Genomic DNA, 18999 nt, shown 5'->3' with positions numbered 1-18999 from the left:
ATCTGGCCCCAGCTTTGCCTCTCATTCCCTTTTAAAACTTCTCAGCTAAGCTGTCAGGCCTACGTTTCCAAAAGTGACTGGAGAGAAATTTGGGGTGCCCAAGGTGAGGCCCCCTTGAAGAGCCAGATTTTCAGAGGGCAGGCATTTTCTGATATTCAGGACCTTTTAAGGTACCACCAAGAGACTAGGGGGAGATCTAATGTGGGTGCACTGATTTCAATGAACAGAAGGTGCCTGGGCACTGCTGAAAATCCCTTTAGGTTCCTATCTGCTTCTTTAGGCTCCTAACTGGCTTTAAAAATCTGGCCCTGCACTCAGGCGATGAAGATCCAGGCCCTGCAGATGACCACGCGGTTAGTCCACAGTTGAGGTCAAATGAGATGATCCCCCATGATCCCTTCCGGCTTTCGAATCGGTGTGTATTTGTGTACAGCAAGCACAGCTGTAGCCGACATTTTTATCTGAGCAAATACTCATGAGCAATGTGTCGAGCGGCTTTTGCTCAGCTCCCCTCCCAGCAACCCCAGAGTTCAGCAGTCAGTTCCGCCCTGATGGAGCCCAGGAACAGTAAAGGGAGGGGGGGTGTTAAAATCCAAAGACTGGCCTGGCCGATGAGGCACTGTCTAAATCAGATGGGCTGCCGAGGTGGGATTTATTTGTGTTTGATAATGGACGCTCGATGCCACGCATGTCCTGAGCGAAGGGGTCACCCACTGCTAGCTCCTGGAGAAAATTCCAACACCCACGTGGCGAAGACGTTCCCTCCATGCTGGGTCAGATACTATTGTAATGCATATTATTAATTGTTGCTCTGGTTCGAGAAGGAAAGTGCTTTTGAAACCCAGCCTTCACTTGCTGTCAGAACATTCTCTGACCTCTGGGGAAATCGGAGTCAGTGGCAGCAGAAACAGACAGGGATAACCTTCCCCTGGGCTCTCAGGCCATCCTCCTGCCCCCTCGTTACATTCCCTGAGCATGCCAGGTAAGCCGATGGGGGCAGAGCACAGAAGAGCAGGAAGCAGAAGGATGGAGATTTTAACTTAAATCAAGCCCCTTTAGTAGGGAGAAGCTGCATAGTCCAGCGGCTAATGGAAATATTTTTTCATCTGTCTGTGTATGGTGAAATCAACGTGTACCGACATTTACCAGCTTTCAAGCCTAGATATAAACACACGAGATACAGACCATTCATTCACCCATGGGCTCCCTGTCCCCCATCGGTCTCTCTCCTGAGACAAATGGCAGGGAAAGTTATCCCACCCCCTGACAACTGATTGCATGTGCCTCCAGAAAAGCAATGTTTCCAGGTCCCAGAAGGTTGCAGGGATCAGAGGACCAGAAGAGACATTTAAAAAATGAAAGCTGCCTGGAAGGCAAGTGCTGGAGAGGATGGGAGTGGATCTAACAGCTGTGCAAGTGCACCTTGGGGAAAATACATTATGGCTACACAGAGCAATCATCTCATCCCTTGCAATCCCATTTCCCTTGGTCTGCTCTTGCCGCATAAACCTGGGTGACTGGCTGGCAATTCAGTGAGTGGCTGCATGAGGTGTGCGAAGCCTTCACTTAGTCTGTGTGAGGGGGTGCAGAGTCTCTTTGACTGGGGCCAGCTAGGGAGCAGAGGCAGTGCCAGGAGTTTTGTAAGAGACACATCAGTAGACAAGAGGGGTTCTCTTTTTTACACATTCCTCCCAGGCATCTGGCACTGGCCACCGTGAGAGACAGGATGGTCCACGGGTCTGATCCCATATGGCAATTCCTAGAGCCCCGTGTTTTTTGCATACGTGAAATAACATGATCAAGTGCAAAACTCACCCCACAGCGGCCACTCCTGTGGCTCCCGTCCCGCAGGGCTGGGCCCAGTTCCCCACTCTGGGTGTTGTGCCGAGGGTGGGGGGGTCGCAACTTCACTCGCTCAGGTCTGGCCCAGCAGCCCCTCCATCAGGAGGGCTGGGGAGGGTGCCCGGGCCAAACCTAAGCAGTGCTGTGGCCCCATGCATCAGGCTGCAGTGCCCAGAGCTGGGACCACCCCCGCAGGACCAGAGCGGCAGGCGCCACTGCCAATGATGCCAGCCGCTGCTGAGCGCTAACTTGTGCTGGAACGAAGCAATCTCTCTCCCTAGCTCACCTGCTGCGGCCAGCATAGGCTGACGGCGTCAGGGGATGGATCACTTGATGATAACCTGTTCTGTTCATTTCCTCTGGGGCACCTGGCCTTGGCCACTATCACATGACAAGATACTGGGCTAGATGGACCTTGGGTCTGACCCTGTATGGCCGTTCTTATGTAGTGCTGCTAACCCCTTGGCTTCAAGTTCAACCAGAAAATGAGCCATGTTTGTTGCCCCCCATATCTCCCTAGCAGCATTCGGGTGGCAGCCTCTCTCCCTGCTCACACAATGGGCGATGCAATCCCTGCTTCCTGTTAATACTTTATGAAATGAGCACATGCCAAAGATAGGAATCAGAACACTGCATTCTATCTGTTATAAAACGCTTGCTTGTCACTGGATGGCTATTTTATTCTGTTTCGTTTTCCCATCTAACTTCCTCCCATCGATTGCTGCAAACAGATTGCAGGAACATTGCTGAGAAGGGGTCACGAGGGTCTCCTGATTTCATTTAATTTTTGTGTGTGTATTTCCTAGTGCTGGTGAAAAGGGTTAGATTGACAGCCCTGGAAACCAGAGTCTTTATTTAGCTGAAGTGCAGGCAGCTTCCCTCTGCAAGGCACCGCAGCTCTAGCTATCTATCTTAGGTACTTATCCCCATCAAAGTAGTATCTGAGCATCTCACAATCTTTATCCTCCCAACATCCCTGTACATTTCACAGGTGGGAAACTGAGGCACAGAGCAGCTAAGTGACATGGCCAAGTCACTTGGTCGCACAGGAAGTCTGTGGCAGAGCGGGGAAGGGAACGTGGGTCCTCCAAGCCACTGCTCTGACCACCGGGCTCATGCCTCCTCCCCATGGCTCTGATCTGGAAGTGAGATGGGGCGGGGATGCAAATGGTCACGTCTGCAGGCAGCAAGGGTGTCCAATGGGAGGAAGGGAGACCTTGGGTTAGTAATGGGCACTTCCTCCACGGACCTCAAAGCACGTTACAAAGAAGACCAGTATCATTCCCACCATTTCACAGGTGAGGAAACTGAGGCACGGGGAGGGGAAGCTATTTGCCTGAGGTCAGTGGCAGAGCTGAGAGAGAATCCAGGGTGAAACACCCATTCCAGTGAAATCAAAGGGAGCTTTGCTATTGATTTTTAATAGGGCCAGGATTTCACCCAAGGTTTCCCTGAGCCCCCATTCCAGCGGCCTATCCACCGGGCCTTGCTGAGGGCAAAAGGTTGAGATTGAAGGCCTGGGTTCAATTCCTGGCTGTGTGGGCCCTTGGGCAAGTCACTTCGGCCCAGATTCACACAGCACATAGGTATTACGACGTTCTCGGCGCCACAGCGCTTAACTCTTAGGTGCCTAGAAAAATCACAGGAACACACGAAGCCTGAGGTAGGCACCAAGGCTCCCTAAGTAACAAATGGGGAGAGATGGAACCTTCAACTGCAGTTCCCAACGCCGGCACGCTAGCCGACGGGAGATGCCAGACAGAGGGGTGTGAGCTAATCCCTGACCCTCTCTCAGCAATAGGCTCCTAAAATCCGGGCCGCCTAGCTTTGATGAGCAATCCAGAAGCAGGAACCCTGTCCCCAGAAGCAGGCGAATCAGGCACCCAAATTGTTAGGTGCCCACCTCGCTTCATGCAAAATGGCCGGAGGAGGAGGTAGCGAGGCCGCCCGCCTTGTAACAGGAAGGAACATCGAGTCACAGGGCCGGAGAAAGAGGGGGAGTCAGAATGGCTCTCTAGCCGGGTGGTGAGAGACCACCTGCTCCACTGATTAATTACCTATCCACCCTGGAGCAGCTTCGACAGAAGAGACTGGGGCAGCCCCCCCACATCCGGTGATTAAAGCCCTTTCCTGAGAAGTGGGAGACCCCGCCTCAAATCTTTGTGTCTCCCTCTGACAGAGAGGGGATTGAACCCTGGACTCCCACCTCCCAAGGGAGCACACTAACCACTGGCCTAAAATGTGTAAGGTGGGTACCACTCCCTCTCCCCCATGGGCAGATTTTGAACAGGACCTGAGGATGAAATTTAAGCAATGAGGGGACTTTTACCCTGGAAACTTAGGTGCCCGGTGAGTTTGGTCACCTACATCGTTTGGCAAGACTTCTGCGAATCACAGGGAAGCCTAAAGCATGGAGATAGGTACTTAAGTCGGGGGTTAGGTGCTTAAGTGCCTTTGTGGATCTGGGCTTCCATCCGTCTGGATCTTTGTTCTCCAGCAGTAAAACGGGGAGAATGCTGATCCCCTCGTCTGTGTTGTCCGGTGAGGCTGTCAGCTCTCTGGGGCAGCAACTATCATGCACTACATGTATATGCAGCACCAGTGCGATGGGGCCCTGATCTCAGCTGGCACCTCTGGGTGCTGCCATCATCTATCTAATAGCAATGCAATGAGAGTTTGTGATGTGGACTCTAGAGCGAGAGAGCTAGTTCATTTCACAGAGCCAGCCAAACTGCTGCCATCGCTACTAGAGATGGGCATGAACCAGAAGACTGACTCCAATCCCATCTTCTCACCAAACCGGTGGGTATAGAGGTACCATTTTACCACGAAACAGACACAGATCGCAGCTCTCACATCTTTAGTACACATGGAAGACTGCAATGGGCTTTTTTTTTAAAATGGCTGTTTGTAGCCATTGTATCATCATAAGAATGCGACACTGAGAAAGCCCAAGATATGTGCTGTGAGAAATAGCAATAGCTCTCCAAATGGAAGTGTCAAGCGGAGAACGTGAAGAGGACCAGAAAGGCACCAGGGTGGTAGAGGCCTGAGTCACAGCGCAGAGGATAAACCTGAACTGTCTGGGCAAATCGATTTCATTCTTTACACCTGGCAGGTGTTTGCCACTAGCAAAGCACAGAAATAGAACACGATGCTTATGGTATTTACAAACCGTGTTACTATACATTTCCATAATAAATCCACACTGTACCCCACAGGCGCATACTGCACACACAGTCATGCTGCAAAAGAGAGGCAGCACGGGCTAGTAGTTACAGCCCGGAGCTGTAAACCTTGGCGGACCGCAATCTGAATCCACCTTGATTATCACTACAAAAGATTTTCTTCCTCCCCCCTCCTGCTGGTAATAGCTCATCTTAAGTGATCACTCTGTTTACAGTGTGTATGATAACACCCATTGTTTCATGTTCTCTGTGTATATAAATCATCTCCCCACTGTATTTTCCACTGAATGCATCCGATGAAGTGAGCTGTAGCTCACGAAAGCTTATGCTCAAATAAATTTGTTAGTCTCTAAGGTGCCACAAGTCCTTAGAGCTTTACAAACTAGCTGGTCTACTTCACTACTCTGAAATCTGAATCCAAGCTCAGACACGGTCTTGGCAAGCCACGAAGGCCCACCTGTTTAAGTAATGACTGATTTGGGATGCCACAGTTCTTGCAATCCCTGGATGCCTGAAGTTGGGGACTGAAAAATGAAGGGACTGAAAATTAACCTCTCCGTGCCTCAGTTTTCCCCCTTTATAAAATGTGGATAACACTTCAAAGGAATGTTGCAAGGACTGATTGATAAACCTGGGCTTTTAAATAAGGAGCTGATGGGCTCTTTAGAAATACCTAAAATAGACCAGCTAGTTTGTAAGGCCCTTTGGAGATGCAAAACATTTTAAGTGAGTTACGCATTATAATTAAGAGCAGCAGCTTGATGTTCTATTTCTAATAGTTTTAATTATATTTAAACAGGGAAGCTAAGAGCCCACAAAGAAGGGAAGGGCATGAGAGGGCTGTGTAGGCAGGCAGCTGATGCAAACTCCAGGGCTACAGAAATAGGCTCGTAATGCTTTAGATATCAGGAAATGGTCTCAGCCACTGTTGTAATGAGGGTCATAGAAGTCCCTAGATTGGTAGATAGGAATGTATGGTGACAGACAGACAGACATTTGTAGCTGTTGCAATAAACCAAAGTAAAACACGTCTCTTCAAGAGCAATAGCACAGAGGTGTGAAATCAAGATTAGAGCTGAAGAGATTCATTTCCTTGCTTTTCCCGCTGCCTCGACTGTAAAAGCATTCTGTAAAATTCCACCAACGGAACAGACTCCCATCATCTGCTCGTTTGGCTTTGCATGAATCAGCATGCACGTGGGGTGGGTATCTGATGCTGAGGAGCTGTCACAGCTACAATGCCACTCTCTCTCTCTCTGCCGTTCTCAGTTGTAACGCACCCAACTTGCGTGGGTGGGGAGAATCCAGAGCAGAGCCGGGTGAACAAAAAGAAAACAAAACACAGAACCAAGAAGAGCCTCCATAATTCTTACTGGAAAAAGACTACAAAATCTGTGGTCTAAATGATCCAACACGTGACTTCTGACCAGCTCTAAACAAAGAGATTTGCTCAGTTGTGGTGCTTAAACCTCCAGTAAGACGCCTCCTTCATCACCCACTGGCCTAACTGGAGCAGAGGTTTTTCATTACCTTGCAGGAGAGGATACTAAGAGAAGCAGTGGGCCTCAGCGGCGACAGCGCTGGACTAAGACTCAGGAGACCTGGTTTCTGTTCTCAGCTCTGCCACTCACCTGCTGGATGACCTTGGGCAAGTCACTTTGCCACTCCGTACTTTGATTTCCCCTTCTGTAAAATGGAGGTCACAATATCGATCTCCTTCATACAGCTCTTTGGCATCTACTGATGAAGAGCGTTATATATGAGCTGGGGATTATTAGTAAATTCTGGGACACATCTTGGATTAACTTCAGCGATGCCCCTTTACAAACCTAGCATAGGGCCTTGTCTACTGATGTCAGCCATCTTCAATCTAGTGTGCCATTCAATCTAGTGCAGTTTATCTTTCCCTAGCTGCAAATTGCAGTTTGCCTTGTCTACACTAAGAATATGCACCACGACCGCTAAACCAGTGGTGGTCACTGTTTGCCAAAATCCCTAGTGTAGACAAGGCCTCAGGGTCCATCTTCACTGGAGCTGAAGCTGTAATCTCCAGCTGGGGAAAACATACCCACGCTAGCTCTGAATAAGATAGCATGCTAAAAACGGCGGCACAAGTGGCAGAAGGAACTATCCACGTACTTCGGGTCTAGCCAGGACATCCTCAGGACACTGCCACAGCTACACTTCTATTTTTAGCATGCTCAATCGGTCAGAGCTAGTGTAGGTCTGTCGACCTGAACTGGGAGTACAGTGCGGACGTACCCTTATGTGAGATGGTTAGTCATTATTTGTACTAGGGCAGCATCTAAAGGGCCCAATGGAGAATGGGACCCCACTGTGCTAGGTGGGGACAGTCTAGGTGTAAGGGACAGTCCCAGCTTGGAAGGGCTCGGGGTGGGAGTCACAAAGGGCGTGAAACCAATAGGAGTTAGGCACCCAAATGCCTTTGTGAACCCCCACCTTGGAAGTCTAACCAGACAAGACGGACAATGGCTGGGAGGGGAAACAGGGCCGGGAAGTGACTTGCACAAGGTCACGCAACAGGTCAGCGGAGAATGTAGTGCAGAACAGAGATCTCCTGAGTGCCAGTCTGTTGCCCCACCCACAGGACCGCGCTGCCTAGAGACAGCTCTTTCCCTTGACCGCCTGTCTCCCACCTGTCTCATTGATTTACCTTTCCCCCCACTTTGCCGTTATCATTCCTGAAAGAAACATACCACTAGAGGAAAAGGCAGTGTTCTGAACGGACCGCATGCGTGCGTGCGCTCAGACACAGATTTCAGCAAGCTTCCAGTTTACAAACAGCAGCCACTATCCACCTCTGATCAAACTGGCGTATTGGGGTTCCATCCTGGGCAGCAGCCAAATGCCAGAACGAAACAGCTAAAGTATTACAACCTTATCTGACAAACCGGCAGGGGACAGAGGGACAAGCAGTGCCGATATGCATGATAAAACCTTGCCTATTTGTTAACAAATGTTGGGAGCCAACTGGGTGAGGTTACACTTTTTTTTTTTGGTTACAGATAACAGGAGCGATTAAATAAAGGAGGCAGCAGAGCCGGAATTGCCAGGCGGTGAAAGATAATGCTTAAAAAAACATCAACATGCTGCCCACTCAAGGAGGCCTGGTTTGGATTCTGACAGCATGAGAAAAATATCTCAAGATTTGCTATTTATTAGTTGTGATTCTTTCCACCCAGGAGCCTCCGGCATGCCCAGCACCCCATTGTACTCAGCGCTGTACAAACACGGAACAAAAAGACAATCCCTGCCCATAAAAGAATAATCAGCCTTTGCATTTAGAATGCCTTTCAGCCAAAGATCTCAAAGCCCTTTATGAATGATTATTAATTCATTCTCAGCAGCGCTCTGGGAAGCGAGCATTGTAACTATTGTTTACCCCCAGCAAGTAAGCAGAGCCATACACAGTTTTGCCCAATGTTCCAGAGCAAATTAGGAACACAAGCAAGTCCGATTCTCATCTCACCACTGAAGAACTAGAGAAACTCCACTGGCCACAATCCAGTGTCTAGCTGAGCACTCTTGAACCTGCTTCTCAACACCTTTGTGAGGCAGGGCAGTGCTATTCCCTCCATTTGACAGGTGGGAATTAAGGCACATAAATAGCGTATGCCTACACTGCACACTAAGCCCTAGGCTCTGACTCAGGTTTGAACCCAAGCCCCATTACCACACACACACACACACACACACACACACACACACACAAATCAGTCTGACTCAGGTCAGCAAGCACTCAGGACCCGGGTCCAAAGATCCTGCTAGGGGGTGGGTCAGAGCCCAAGTCCCACTGTGACTCAGGTCCAAGCCCTGTCATTTTGCAGTGTAGACGCAACTCAAGCTGCAGACCTGAGTCAGAAGGTCTGCATACTGCAGTATGGACGTGTTAGCACAGCTGTGAGATCTGGAATCAGCAACTGTAAGCCCAGATTTACAGTGCAGTGTGGACATTCAAGCACTGAGTCCACAAGCCCAGGTTCCACAAACCTAGGTTTACAATGCAGTGTGGACATACCCATAGAGACTAAATGACTTGCCCTAGTCTTGTAGAAAGCCTATGGCTGGGCAGGGAATGGAACCAAAGCCCGGGCTAGCACCTTAACCACTGTACACTTCTTCCTCTCAAGCATTACCAATGGATTTGCTCTGATTTCAGCCACTACTAGAGTAGACAGGCTACACCACAATAAGCCAGGGTTGGCACCCCTGAGCTCGTCTGGTTTCAATGGGGGTTAGCCCCATCTCCGCAAACAGGCCAGGTTTGTTGCTAGAATGTGATCTCCCATTCATGGGCTGAGCTTCAGAAGAGCTTCAGTTTTGGGCCCTCCAGATTTCAGTGCCACAGCGGCGGGTGCTGACCTTTGAAGATCCAGCCCCAGCGGCGGGCGCTGAACATGGGAAGATCGGTCCCTGTGCTCTTCTGGCCAACAGCAGTTTGGTCCATCTACGCACATGGCTGCAATCAGGGCAAGTCCCCAGTGCAATCAAGGTCTAAAAGAAGATTCAAGCCCCACTGAATTTCCAGTTCTAATCACTAGACAGCGCTTTCCCCCAGCTGATTCAAAGCAGGACTCCCCTGGTGGCTATCCCTCATCCCAGTCTCACCCTCCAGCCTGCTCCTAAGCAACTCAGCAGAGATGTTCATTCTTGGGGAAGTTCCCGGACTGCACCGAGGCCGTGTTACTCGTAATGGGCTGCTTTGCCTTCCCGGCTTCTCGCTAAGGCAGGGTTGCGGTTGGGTGACCTTGGCGGGGGCTGGGGAGGCTTTTTTGCAATCCAAACACACGCTGGCGGGCCGAGCCCAGGTGCCGGAGCACGGAGTGATTTGTATGCTCCGAGCACGTCACCTCTTTTCAGAGGGGAGAGAGGCTGCTGGAAAAGTCGTTTTTCAGTGTTTGACACAAAGTCTCTTTCACTCTCTCGCAAAGCCAGATAACGATCAGCAGCCAGAGCGATTAGGGAAATGTATACATGGCACAGGGAAGGAGAGGAGGAGAAAGGCGCCATGGCAGCGTCCTGGCTGCATTTGCTGTGCACGCAGACCTTTTGCCGACTTTTCCCTCTGCTCTGTTTGCTGCACAGCGATTGAAGGACAAAGCTCAGCGAGGTTTTTAGGGCCTGATGCTGACGGGGCCAGTGTTGGCTCAGGCCCTGCTGAAAGACATCGGAGCTGCCTGAAATCGCTACACTAGATCTTGGTCTTCCCCTGTAGTCTCCTGTTTGCAACCTACAGTGGGAGAGCCTGGGCCCCTGGGGATAGGGAGGAGGCTGAAACCATTCGCTCCAGAGCTCAGTGCTGTATTGGACTCTCTGGCCATGTCTGCAACAGACATCATGCAAGCCTAGACTCTTTTCTTGGATAGATCTCTTTGTTCTACAGTTTACTCCAGAAACCCACAGCTGACCCCTTTAATTCTAGATCTTAATCTAGACTCTGAAATTCGGGTTCCTTTGTTCTGGATTTTATTCTAGACCCAACCCTCCTAAATCTGAACACATTGATCCTAGTCTCTTACATCTGGATTCCTTTATTCTAGACATTTCTGGTCTAGGTACCTTTATTCTAGATTTTGGTGCTAGAGTCTGAAGTCTAGGCTCTTTTACTAGACTCCTTGGACAAGCCCACAACAGACACAATGCAAAATTTTAAACAGCACCCCCTCATGCTGGAAGCTATAATGTACTAGTTGTCACTGCGCCCTATTGGACAGATCAGCAGGGTTGCTCAAGTGAGTCTTTTCGGTCCTACTACTGCTACTGCTCAAAGAGATTCTCCTTTAGCAGTCGAAGATCCCGAGCTACATCCGTGCGTGTGACGCTGAAGTCCTCGGTGGCCACAGCAGGTGGTACAATGCCATGCATGAAGACCTGCGTGGTTGTGGTATCCATTGCACAGTGCCAGGTACTTAACCCAGGTAGTAGAGCACAGCACAGTGCTGTGGGGAGATGCAGATCTCATAAGTTACAAAGACACTTTGTCCAGATAAAAAGAAAAGGAGTACTTGTGGCACTTTAGAGACTAACAAATTTATTTGAGCATAAGCTTTCGTGAGCTACAGCTCACTTCATCGGATGCATGCTGAAGCTCACGAAAGCTTATGCTCAAATAAATTTGTTAGTCTCTAAGGTGCCACAAGTCCCCCTTTTCTTTTTGTGAATACAGACGAACACAGCTGCCACTCTGAAATTTGTCCAGATACTTGCTGCTCTCCAACATGGAGGCATGCAAGAATACCAGGAACTCACTTCTAAGCACACGCCCCACACCAAAACCACTAGATCTGCCCCTCCCTTCTCCGACCCTCACCACCAACAGAACAATCCACAGGTCACAGAAACATGAGCAAGTTTTAGGTAAGACCCTAGTCCTTTAGAGCCAGGACCAGATTAATCTTCTGTGGGCCCCGGCATCCAGACCATGACCCCACCCACTGCTCCAGCCCCCACTCTACCACAAGGTCCCTTCCCCGTTCGGCCTCTTCCCCCCCCCTGAAGCCCCACCCATTGTTCACACAGGGAGGAGGGGGCGGAGAGGAGCACGTGGTGGGTGGAGCCTTGGGAGGAAGAGGCTGAATAGGGGCGGGACTTCGGGGTGGAATGAAGGCGGAGCAGGAGGCGGGGCCATGGTCCAGGCGCTGGGGCCCCTTCTGAGTGTGGGCCCGGTGCCACGGCACCATTGCAAACCTGGTACTGTTTAGAGTTCAGCAAGGCAGGTATCCATCCCCAACAAGCCCTGCTGGATTAAAGAGCCAAGATAAAGAAATAAAGCATGCTAAGTGCATTGCTGCCAGCACAGCACATGGGGGGGCCTCTCTTGCACCCTGGTGGGGACAGTCTGCAGAAGCGACTGCCGCCACCTTCATAAAGCAACCAAGAGGTGACCCGACACGCAACCTTAAACCTGGACAGCTCACACAGGGAACGGGAGCAAAATGCAGCGACGAACACGAGGTGAGGTGTCCGCATCCAGCGGGAACAAGGCAAACAGATGGCCGGTTCAAAAAGAAACCAGAGCAAAAGAGAGCAAAAACAAGCGAGCGAGACAGACAGGAGAGAGAAACAGATGCACCATTCATAAAGGAGCCGGCCCAAAAACTCTAAGTGGGAAAAAAAAAAGGCGGGGGGGCCAGACAAATAAAAACACAAATCCCGATGGACCATTCCAAAAACCTGCTCAGTGGTTTGATGTGGTTGACACAGATTCCCCATGGTAAGTGCTAAGCAGGGTGCCCTCGGCCCTTCTCAGCCAGTTACCTCCTACTGTCACGTACTTACCGTCCTCTCTAAGCTTTGATTTTAGTTCACAAAGGTTCCACTCCCCTCCTGCTTTCTTTTTAGGGAAACAACACACCACGATTCATATGCATATCTGTGGCCTGCAGAAGCCACATAGCCTGACAAATTTATTTGAGCATAAGCTTTCGTGAGCTTCAGCATGCATCCGATGAAGTGGGCTGTAGCTCACGAAAGCTTATGCTCTAATAAATTTGTTAGTCTCAAAGGTGCCACAAGTCGTCCTTTTCTTTTTACAGATACAGACTAACACGGCTGCTACTCTGAAACCTGTCACATAGCCTGAGATGCCCTAAAACCTTGCAGGCTTTCACTAATTAAGCTCTTTAATGGTGCATTTGTCATCTGCGCTGATACCTGCAAGAGCCAGTGGATCTAAAAGCACTCAAAACTCCTGTCTGGCCTCTTAAAAGCAAGTATGCCACCTGGCCACTGAGTTTACAAACACCAGTGCAGCACATAGACTAAAACTGGAATGATATTGAGAAGATTAGCATGGCCCCTGCACACTCAAATTCGTGAAGCTCAATGCAGCATGCAAGGGGCTCTTTCCGGGCAGTTTTGCACAGAGGATACCTGGGGAAACCTAGCTCGGAAGTGGAGAGCGAGCTGCAAACATTTTTTGGGAAGATCCAGAGGTAAAAGAGGTTAAGTTTGAAATACACTAAGAAGCTTTACGATGCCCTGTGACTGGTAGTATTACCAGTCTTACACATTCAACAAATCATAAGTCAGCCCCCCAAAAAACACGAGAGTTTAAAAAACTATAATGAATTTGGTTTTTTTAAGAGGTCTTCTGGATTTTGAGCATTTAGGTGTCCACAGCCACAATGGGTACAAACTTAGGCCCAGATGCTCAAAGCTCCAATTGAAATCAATGGGAGTTGGGTGCCTAAACACGTTTGAGGATCAGGCAATCTCATGACTCCAAGAGCTGGAGCTTTAAGAACACTATCTGCCAACCCATGCAGTTTTGGGAGTCTCAACACTTGGATTGGTACCATTAGGAGAGAGACAGAGAAAGTTTTAAGTTACCCCTGGGATGATGCTACAGATAATCTCTTGCTGGACCCAGTTTCTTTTTCAGTTTTCTAGTTTCTCCCAGTCATTCTCTGCCCAGTCTCTCATTACAAGAAATGGAGTTGGTCTACAAAGCTATCTTGCCCTTGTTATTTTAAAAAAACGTCTCTTACATCACTGCACCTAACAAAGAGAACTAAATGTTCATTTTGGATCCCCTTGGTGCAGGCCGGCACATGCATTCTTTGATGGTCTCACAGCCCCCAACCACATCAGTATGGGATTCATTCAGGCAATGGACTCAGAACTTCAGAGCACCCCTCAGGTCTTGGGTCAAATCCTGGACCCTGTTCTGGCTATTTTGTGCCACTCAGGTGGTGCAAAACGGCTGGAAACTCAAAGCATCTGGCCCCACGGGGATTTTTCTGGTAGAGCCAGTACACAGCCCCAGGGACAGAAGATGTGGCCGGGGAAAGGCTATGGCTGAGGTTCCACTGTGAACTGATGACCCCCAGCTGCCAGAATGACCAGACAGGAAACCACATAGGGGTTTTATTTCTTTAGTTGTGGTTTCCAGGACTAAAAGCCACCCAGGCTTTGCAATGTGTGGGTGAATGAAGAGAGCACTGCCCAAAAGTGACTTCATTTGGAGCCAGCTGTGCGCCTTTCACACCTGACACAATTTGTCTTTGGAACTCATTGCCACAAGTTATCACTCAGTAAGTTTCAAGAAAGCCTTGGCCATTTATACAGACAATGAGCACAATCAGAGCACTCTCAATAGCAAGGATTAAAAACAAACCAAGGACAGGTCTATGCTATTAAAAAAAAAAAAAAGGTGTGTTCTTAACTCATGTTAGCTACCTTGGGTTAAAACAGCAGCGAAGACCTGGAAGCTGAACTTAGATTAGTAACTCCAGTTCAACGCCAGGCTGCCTTACGGGATTGAACTTGAGCTGCTAACCCAAGTTAAAAGCCGAGGGGTCGTGTCTTCACTGCAATTTATTTATTTTTTTGGTAAACGGACCACTCAGTGCAACTCACCAGATTGCAGGCAGGGAACTCTCTGCTTTATTTAACTGCACCACAACAGAGTTTGCGGCCGGGGGAAGTCCCATAGGCTAAATCAGGAAGTAAGGGAGGGGTGGAATATGTCTCCATCTATAATATTCGGGCTAACCCAGTTAGTTGCTTTACTACGGTATGAACCTGAGATAGCTAACCCCAGTTACGAGCATACTTTTTGGTGCGTGCAAAAGGTACATCTACACTGGAGTGGGAGGGGTAATTTCCAGCTTGGGATGACATACCTGCGCTAGCTCTGAGCAAGCGAGCACGCTAAAACTAGAAATGTAGCTGCAGCGGCACCATGGGCTAGCCGCCCGAGCACTTGGCTGGGGTTTCCAACGGGACTGTACGCAGGGAAGTTAACTCTCCCACCGCCATGGCTACGCTCTATTGTTAGCGCATTAACTCAGCCAGACCTAGCACAGGGTATGTCTATCCAAGCTCCAGCTCTAGAGTCGAATATCCAAAGAGTTATAGACGGAACACAACACCCCTGGCATCAGAGCTGATGCTACCCTCTACTGAGGCCTAGGAAACACTTTTCCTGAGGGCAGCTTATTCCATATTTTTCCATTGCAGGGCTCCCTACATGCACCTTCCTCTAATGCATCTGGGACAGCAACGGTTGGGGATTGGACACTGGGTGGATTCGGTGTGCCAGTTGCCCCATTCCTATAGGGGGAGCCCCGTAGATCGTGCCTGGAGACTCTGTCCCACTTGGACATTTACACAAACAACGGTTTAATTAACCCATGGATAAGAGAGTAAATATCCTATAAAACAGTAAATATCATGATGTCACTGTATAAGTCCATGGTACACCCACACCTTGAATACTGGGTGCAGTACTGGTCGCTCCATCTTAAAAAAGAATTGAAAAAAGTACAGAAAGAGAAACACAAACCATCCACGGAACAGCCTCCGTGTGAGGAGAGATTAAAAAGACGGGGACTGTTCAGCTTGGAAAAGAGACGACTAAAGGGGGATGTGACGGAGGTCTGTAATATCATAAGATGTGGAGAGAGTGAACAGGGAAGTGTTATTTACCCCTTCACACAACACAAGAACCAGGGGTCACCCAATGAAATTACTCGGCAGCCGGTTTAAAAACCAAACAGAAGGAAGTACTTCTTCACACAACGCCCAGTCAACCTGTGGACCTCCTTGCCAGGGGATGTTGTATAACTGGGTTCAAAAAAGAATTCGGTAAGTTCATGGAGGATAGAGCCATCAATCGCTATTAGCCACGATGGTCAGGGACACAACCCCATGCTCTGGGTGACCCTAAGTCTCTGACTGCCAGAAGCTGGGACTGGACGAGAGGGGTTGGATCACCCGATAATTGCCCCATGCTGTTCATTCCCTCTGAAGCACATGGCACTGGCCACTGTTAAAAAATGGGACACTGGGCTAGATGGACCATTGGTGTGACACAGTACGGCCATTCCTCTGTTCTTATACCGTATATATGGTTATCCTGTGTGTAGCTATCAGGAGATCTTTCTTCTTCATGTGCCGGAGTAAGAGCAGGAGGTTTTGCAGGCTCCAGCTTTGGGATTTCCCCCCAGCCCTTACAGCTCCTATCACAAATGGTGCCACCTGTCAAAATGGCCACTGCCAGCAGAAGGCTGAGAAATAACAACTTTAATTAAAAACCTGATCTTCAAGTACAGTTCCTGGTTTCTGCACAGCGGGGATGGGGGAGTTGCGCTGTGTGAACTCGGCCAAAGCTGCACTGAACCAATGGGGTCAGCTCACTTTGAAATGCAGCTTCCCTCCAGCTCCACCCTCTGATGCAGAACAAAATACACAGATGCAAGTGCGACGAACACACACGTGCCAGCAGGCGTGCATATCAATGTGCGTGTGTTCTTCAGTGCATCAGCATGTATGCATGCATGCATGCATCCCCCCCAGAGTGTGTGTATGTGCCAATGTATGCACACCTCTGCATCTGTGTGTGTGTGTGTTTGTGTTTGCATGTCAGCATGTATGTAAGGGTACAAGCACAACCGTGCAGCAGAGTACATATGCATCTGTGTTTCAGTGAGTTGGCGTGGAGCATGAGTCACTGTGCATGGGTGGTACACACCCATGCTTTAGGAGCACACACATGGATTAGCAGGGGCATGCATCTGTGTCTCAGCAGGAAAGTGCACCTGGGTGCACACTCGTGTCAGCAAAGGCACACTTGGATCAACATGCCCACTGACGAATCCATTGGAATACGGAGCTGAAGGCCTGAGATGCTGGATTTTGGCAGACGAAGCTGAAGGAATAAGAAGAGTTCAAAGCCTCAGGACAAAGTCCCATTTGTTGGAAGGGGGTTGGGGGTCACACTTTGCTCTTGGGCCATCTGCGAACAATACCAGCTGCAGCAACGTCCCCTCTGCCAACCCCAGTTAATAGAATCAGACTTTGCCATGTGACGCTGGCAAAAATCCCAGCAGGACAATGGAAAGATAAGGGGGTCAGTTTGCTGATCAGAGATTCATTCATAGCCCTGCAGGCAGCAGGCACAGGGAATCCTAATCAATGCCCGTTCCCCTCTGGCAGGAAAGTACAGTTCCTTGTGGAGGAAGCCTATGCTCGGGGGTGGGGGGGGGAGGAAAAGGGGCTACTGGGCCAGCAGCTCCCCATGGAAGAGGGTGTGCGGGGCATAGGGGGATGGAGGACATCGCAGGGCACTTTTGAAGGGGAAAGGGAACACACAGCTGGGGGATGCCGCAGATACGGGGCTGAAGCCTAGAGAGTTAAACGTGCAGGTTACACAGATGCAGCCCCTCAGGTAGCTAGGCAGAGTGTCCATTTCACACCCCCGCCCCACCCTGCGGCCCCAAAACTCCCTTCTCAGCACAAAAAGAAAAGGAGGACTTGTGGCACCTTCGAGACTAACAAATTTATTAGAGCATAAGCTTTCGTGAGCTACAGCACAGACAACTTATGGCCAGAAATCACCCCCGTTCCCTTCCCCCGCAGTCCTGCTGATGGGGAAGGGAATGATTCTGTTTGGGTTGTTTCCTTTCATTGTCTTATACTTTTATTTTCACAAACAATTCTTCCCTCGAATGGGAAGTGTGGGCGGGGGGGGGGGGAAGCAAAATACAGCAGGTGGCTTTAGTGCAGTCAACCAAGGCACTGGCCCATCTGCTTCCCAGCTGGGGGAGAGGGAAAGGGCCTTTAAAGATGCATCACTTTGTACGAAGGGGTGCGGAGGCAGGAGAGCAAATCCATAAACAGCCCCCTCCCCAACTTTAAACCTGCTTGCTCCTGCATCGCCCGTGACGGCTGCTCTCAGCCAGGTGTCTCCGGCAACCTCGCTTTGCCCTCAGTCCCGCCGGCGCCAGCTTGCTGCCCCTGCTCAGGGCTAGGAGTTTTATGCACACACGGAGAGAAAAGGGGGTGAGAGCGTGGGGGGGTCCCTTGTGGGCTACGCCTCTCCCCCATCTCCTCACTGCCCACCAGGGTGGGCTGCATAGCCCGATTCACCCCTCCTAGCTGGGTGGGGTCCTCCTGTTCACCTGCCCGCCTCAGTTTACCAGTCCTTGCCACTCCATCACTCCCCCCACAGGACAGACTTTATTGCCCTCTCCCTCTCCACATGGGGACACTCCCACCATGGCAGTGACCCCCCCATCCCCCTCTCTGCCCTGTGACAGTCCTTGCTTCTTCCCCCCTTCCTCCCCGCATTGAGGGCCCTGTGACTATACTGCCTGTTGTTTTCTGTTCTCCCTAAGAAGCACCACCACCCCTCCATGGATTTACACTGGCTGGGGATCCGGCCCATTGGCCCGATGCTGATTTATTCCCGCTGGCAATCGACACACGGCAGCCACATGCCTGATCCCACCCCACCGTAGCACACCATTCCCAGAGCCGTGCCCCTTCCCCAGGGCAGCGGCACACGGCCAGAGACAGGGTCCAACCCGCGACATGCTGGTGCCCTTAGATGCCACTGAAGCAATGGCCACAGAGAGTGCTTGTGACCTGGTGGGACACCTCCAGAGTCTCGCAGATCAGAGCTTGTACCAGCTGAAGGAACAAACAGGGCACGGTGGCAGGTGGAGGACAATGGCAAGACTTCCCTGCCATGCGGGAAGGCAACAAGTCAAGGCCATCCCTCTCATCTCCAACTGAAAAGTAAAAGAAACAAGCTGAACTCTAAAGGGTCATTCTGGACTTGCCATGCAGGGTCTGGGACTGCCATGGTCCTTTCCTGAAGGCCTGACCTAGCGGGTGCTGCTGGGGGTTCTGTGCTCAGCAGCCAGGCACCAGCAGGGAAGGGAGAGAAAAGCAGAGCCTGGTGGCCTTTCTGGCCATTTCCAGAGTGATGGGCCTGTAGGCAGAGCCTTGGCCAGATGGTCCCCATGATGAGACAGGACATGGGAGTCATGATGGTCCGCAGCAATCATAAGGACCTGAAACTCCTCAGGAGCCAACTGTGTTCGTAGTGAGCCCAGCACCAGCTCAGCTTGTTCTGCCAGATGTGGAAGGTTAATTCTCGCAGGGCCACTATGTGCAGAGTTCAGGCACTAGGCTGCTGGGAGGTGGGACAATCTCTGCT

At 50.3% G+C, this 18999-nt stretch overlaps 1 protein-coding gene and 1 pseudogene across 1 annotated transcript in view; one reads left to right on the top strand and one right to left on the bottom strand.

Moving 5' to 3' along the window:
- The window catches only part of IGSF21 (immunoglobin superfamily member 21), a 273045-nt gene that overhangs the window by 170773 nt on the left and 83273 nt on the right, over nt 1-18999 (bottom strand). The window lies entirely within an intron of this gene.
- On the top strand, nt 12798-12885 carry LOC119845246 (annotated as a pseudogene).

The sequence above is a fragment of the Dermochelys coriacea genome, chromosome 18 (genome assembly GCF_009764565.3).
Source record: "Dermochelys coriacea isolate rDerCor1 chromosome 18, rDerCor1.pri.v4, whole genome shotgun sequence".
Classification (NCBI taxonomy): domain Eukaryota; kingdom Metazoa; phylum Chordata; order Testudines; family Dermochelyidae; genus Dermochelys; species Dermochelys coriacea.
The sequence above is the reverse complement of the archived record's forward strand: the minus strand, read 5'-3'. Positions and strand labels throughout refer to the sequence as shown.